Below are 6000 nucleotides of genomic sequence, written 5' to 3' on the forward strand. Positions count from 1 at the left end.
GTCTCTCGTGGTTTGTCTTCCTCTCTGATTTCTTCCCATTCAGTTTTCCCAATAGCTTCTTCTCTATTGCTAAGTAACATTCAATTGTAGGGGTGTACCACAGACAAACCATTCACTTTTCAAAAGACATTTGGTTTGTTGCCAGTTTGGGAGCTCTTATGAATAAAATTTGTTGCTACAAACATTTGTGTCTACATCCTTACATGAAATTAAGTTTTTATTTCTCTGGAATAAATGTCCAGAGGTGTAATTAATGGGTGGTTTCATATTGGTTTATTAAGAAATTGTCCAACTCTTACAGTGGCTGTACCATTGTGCATTCCCATTAGCACTGCATTGTATGTTCCCAATGGCTATACTGATAGTATACAGTGACATCTCATTGTGATTTTAGTTCATATTTCCCTATGGGCTAATGATGTTGAACATCTTTCATGTGCTTAGCTACCACTTGTATGTCCTCTGAGATAAAATATCTGTGTCTTTTGCCTAAACCTAGATCATTTGTTTGATATATGTTTACAAATTTACCTCCAGTCTGCAGCTTGCCTTTTCATATTCTTCATGGAATCTTTTACAGAGTGAAAGTCTTCTGTTTTTATTGAATGTGTATGGTTTTTCTGATTTCAATTTCATTAATTTTTAATCCTGCATTTATTATGTGCTTCCTTCTACTAGTCCTTAGTAGAATAGTTTACTAGTCTACCAGTCTTTCTACTTAGTCCTGCTAGGGGTTTATGTTGTTCTTCTTTTTCAATTTCTTGTTGTAGAATCTTAGATCATTGATTTCAGACTTTCTCTCCTTTATAATAAAAGCAGTTATTTGTATTTCCTTGATGCCAAGTGATGTGGAGCACTTTCTCATGTGTCTGTTGGCCATCTGGATGTCTTCTTTGCAGAAATGTCTGTTCATGTCTTCTGCCCATTTCTTGATTGGATTATTTGTTCTTTGGGTGTTGAGTTTGATAAGTTCTTTATAGATTTTGGATACTAGCCCTTTATCTGATATATCATTTGCAAATATCTTCTCCCATTCTGTTAGTTTTCTTTTGGTTTGTTGACGGTTTCCTTTGCTGTGCAAAAGCTTTTTATCTTGATCAAGGTGGCTGGAAGGGAGGGGGGGTGGGAGGGATGAAGTGGCTGGGTGATGGACATTGGGAAGGGCATGTGCTATGGGAAGGAAAGGGGGTTTGGGGGGTAGAAAAGAATAAATGAAACAAGATGGGATCAGGAGGGAGACAAACCATAAGAGACTCTTAATCTCACAGAACAAACTGAAGTTTCCTGCGGGGAGGGGGGTCAGGAGAGGGTGGTAGGGTTGTGGACATTGGGGTGTGTGTGTGCTGAGGCGAGTGCTATGAAGTGCGTAAACCTGGTGATTCACAGAACTGTACCCCTGGGCTAAAAATACATTATATGTTTATAAAAAATTTTAAAAAAATTTAAAAAAAGTGGCACAATAAAAAAAAAAGCAGTTAGCACTATAAATTCCCCTTTCACCATGGCCTTCATTTAATCATCCCACAGATACTGATATATTGTATTTATTCAGTCCAATATCTTTGCCAATTTTCCTTAAGACTTCCTCTTTTATCCACAGATGATTTGGATATATGTTGTTTCATTCACAAGTATCTGGAGATGTTCTTATTGTCTTTGTTTTCAATATCTAGTTTGATTCCATTGAGGTCAGAGCAAATTCTCTGTATTCCTTTCATACTTTCCAATTTACTAAAGTTTGTTTAATTGTACAGGATACAGTCTACCTTGATATGTGTTTATCAGGGTTTTGAAAAGAATGTTCTCCTCTTGTTAGGTTGAGTGTTATATAAGTGTCTATTAGATCTTATTGGTTGATGGTGATGTTGCATCTTTCTATAATATTATTTAATTTATGTTTATTCTACCAATTGTTGAAAGAGAAGTGTTAACATCTTCTACTATGATTGCAGACATGCTTTCATCTCTTTTTCTTTCTGTAAGTTTTTGCTTCCCATATTTGACAGATTGTTTTTAAGATTGCTCTGTATTTTTGGTAAGTGAAATTTTATCATTACTTCACTCTTCATTTCTGGTAATGGTTTTTTAAAAACTTACAAGTCTATTTTACTTGTTATTAAATATTAAATAGCCACTCCTACTCTTTTTTTTTTCAAGTTTTATTTATTTATTTGAGAGAGGGAGAGCACAAGCAGAGGAAAGGTAGAAGGAGAGGCAGAGAATTCCATGCAGACTCCACTCTGAGTGGGAAGCCTGACTCAGGGCTTGATCTCACAACTCATGAGATCATGACCTGAACCAAAATCAAGAGCTGGCTGCTTAACCAACTGAGTCACTCAGGTGCCCCTCCTGTTCTCCTTTGATTAAGGTGCCTGTAATAGGTCTCTTTCTATACTTTTTCTTTCAACCTATGTACATTATAATTAAAATTAATTTATTTTTACAGCATATTTGTGTCATATTATTTAATCCATTCTGTCAATCTCTATTTTTTTAAGTGTTGTATTTACCATTTATGTTCAGCATAATTATTGGTATGTTAGGGCTTAAATTTGCCACTGTATTTTTTGATATGTGTCTGTTCTGTTTTATGTTTCTCTGTTTTCTTTTTCCTATCCTCTTGTGGACTACTTGAACATTCTTTTTAGAATTTCCTTTTGAATCCCTATATTATTTTGAATAGATGTCTCTTATTGCTTTGTTAGTGATTGTTCTAGGTATTTCATTTTATATATAAAAATTATCACAGTCTACTGGCATTGACATACCAATTTGAGTCAGGTGTAGAAAACTTACATCTTTTTATTACTCTTTGTCCTCTCTTAATTAAATATAATTTACAAATATTTTCTGTAAATACATTTAGTACCACATAAATCATGAAAAGACTTAGAAAACACAAAATGAGAAGTCAAGTCTATCATATTTACCCATATTTTTGCTCTTACTGTGTTTTTTCTTCCTGCTTTGTGTTCAAATGTTCCTTCTTGAAATGTTACCTTTCTATTTAGAGAACTTTCTTTAACTCTTGTTCCTTCAACTATTATTTCTACTACTCCACATATTTAGGATAGGTCTGTTGGTGACAAATTCAAAGTTCACTTTCAACAGAGAATGTCCAAATTTCCCATTCTGTCCTGAAGGATATTTTCATTAGGTATAGGATTCTGAATTTTCAGTCCTTTATTTCAGCACTTGGAAAATGCAATGGTACTCCCATATCCTGTCATTCAGTTTTTCTTTTTTATACGTAAGCTTTTGTTTTTGTCTCATTACTTTCAAAATTTTGGTTTTGTCTTACTTTTCAGAAGTTTGATTATGATGTGTCTTGCCATGAATTTCTTTATATTTGTCCTTTTTCAAGGTTTGCCGACCTTCTTGAATATGAAATCTTCTATCTTCTGCCAGATTTGACATTCAAACTTTAATTTTTAGAGTACTTTTTTAGCTCTACCTTTTCTCTTCCCTTTCTGGAACTCCAATGTTATGAATACTACACCCTTTATTATGGTCCCACAGATCTCTGAGGCTTTGTTTATTTGTTCGTTTTCCCCCCCAAGTCTATTTTCTCTCTGTTGTTCAGTTTATTTTCTATTTTACTATCTTTAAGTTCACCAACTTTTTGCCTCTGTCCCTTGCATTCTACTATTGATCCTATTTATTCATTTAAATGAAAAAATTTGGGGGGGGTTATTTTCATATTAGGTTCTAAAATTTCTATTTGGGTCTTCTTTATATCTAGTACTTATTTGCTGAGACATTCCATTTACTCATTTGTTTCGAATGTGTCCATAATCACTTGTTGAAGACTTTGTATGGTGGTTATCTTAAAATTTTTGTCAGATAATTCTAATATCTAACAGCTCTAAGATTATTTCCTCTTATAGTGATTTTATTTTTGTATTTTCTCATGCAAAAATCTATACACCAAAATCTATTGCATTTCTTTACACTAAAAATGAATTGTTGGAAAAATATTAAGAAAACAATGCTATGTACAATTGTATCATAAAAAATAAAATACTTAAGAATGATTTAAACAAGGAGGTGAAAAACCTGTATATTGAAAACTACAAGAAAAAATTTATATATTGAAAACTGTAAGACATTAATGAAAGAAATTGAAGAAGTCTTGAATAAATAGAAAAATATTTTGTACTCATGAATTGGAAGAATTTATATCATTAGAACGTCTTTACTGCCTAAAGCAGTCTATAGATTCAATGCAATTCCTACCAAAGTTCCAGATGTTTTTCACAGAAATAGAACAAACTATCCTAAAATTTGTGTGGAACCACAAAAGACCTTGAATAGTCAAAGCAATCTTTAGAGAGAACAGACAAGTTTTTGGCCACTTCATTTAAGTTGTTGAATTTGTTGGCTTATTATGTAATTATATGCTTTTATTATCGTTTTAACGTCGACATTCTAAATATTCAACCTGTTACTTCTTAGACACTGAGATTCCTCTTTAGTATGGTTTTATGTCTGTCTATTCACTCTTCATCTTCAATAACTCTGAACTTGCATTCCAGTAAAAACAAGGGTGACTTTAGTTGCAAGAAACAACAGCAAAAAAACATGTGTCAGTTGACTAAAACAATTAGGAATCAATGTCTCCTGAAAAAAAGAAAGTCAAAGGAAAAATATCTGTATTAATCATTTGGATGCACATAACAGGTAATTTGACTCAAAATGGCTTAACATTATCTGGGTAGTTTCAGAGAGAACAATTTCAATAGTTCAAGGATCAAGAGCTGTCTATCTTTTTATCTTGTTATTTTTTTTATTAATTGGAATTATTGTCACCAATGGTCACAAAATGGCTGTATCTGTTCCAAGAATCACATACAGACACAAGGGCAACTAGTGAAGAAGAGGAATATATATATTTTCTAATATCTGATCCTTTGCCTTATGCTGCTTGGATAAAGTGAAAGTGGTCTGTCAGTGAGAGTTCTCTAGACTTTATAAGCATTTCTATTTTCCCTGGTCTCCTCAAATTCTCACAGCATTCAGGTTATCATTATTACCATATCCTTTGAAATAACCTTCTTTTCCAAGTCTTCCTAGTTCTTACTCTTCTTCCTGCCTGGAGATAACTCACATTCTAATTATCAGCATATTTCTTCTTGAGCTTTTTACACAGGTACCAGGACCTTCAGTAATTTCAAAGTTCTAGACCAGATGCAACATATTTCTGAGAAAGTTTATTTTAGATAATCTGCCCAATTCCTCTTTATCAGGGTTTGTCAAATCTACAATAATTAAATTCCAGTTATTCTAGTTGTCCATCAATTATATTAAACTTAAAGTGGAAATAAGTGTAACTATCATATGAGGCAGTTGAAAAAGTTCAATGTAAATCACATAAGATAGTGCATGGCTGAAAGTTGGTGTTCAAAAAATGTTAGCTTTTATCCCTCACTAGTCTTTCATACCCCAACTGCTGGCAAAGAATGCATATCATCATAATTATTGAACCAACTGGGACTCATCTTCTGAGTTAAATGATTACATTTATTGTCCCTTTGAACACCATAGCCACATGGAAGAGATTGAATACCTGAATAGACTCTCAATTTGTATTAGAAAAGAAGAATGGAGAAATTGCCTACTGGGTAGAAAATCATAACGTGCAACAATTATTGAAAAGATTTGCTAAAAAGAAATCTTTGTTACTGATCTTCAGATTCAAGCTCTGGAACTTTATGTCCCTAGCTTACATTTATCTTAGTCTCCTAACAGGAAATTTAAAACCACATTGGGTAACTTTAAAAAAAAAGTTTAAAGTGCTATTGTCCAACACCATAGAGGTTTTCTCAGATAGAATTTAAAGTGGGTGGGGAGTAGCAAGATCAGATAAAAAGGAAACAAAATAGATCTGGCTCACTTCAGTAGTAAAAGCTTGAGATGGAGAGGCTTAACACATCTTGTGAGGCAAGTGGTAGAATCCTGGGCTGGAAATCATAAATGGATGCAATTGGAAGATTGACTGCT

The sequence above is a fragment of the Meles meles genome, chromosome 7 (genome assembly GCF_922984935.1).
Source record: "Meles meles chromosome 7, mMelMel3.1 paternal haplotype, whole genome shotgun sequence".
NCBI lineage: Eukaryota > Metazoa > Chordata > Mammalia > Carnivora > Mustelidae > Meles > Meles meles.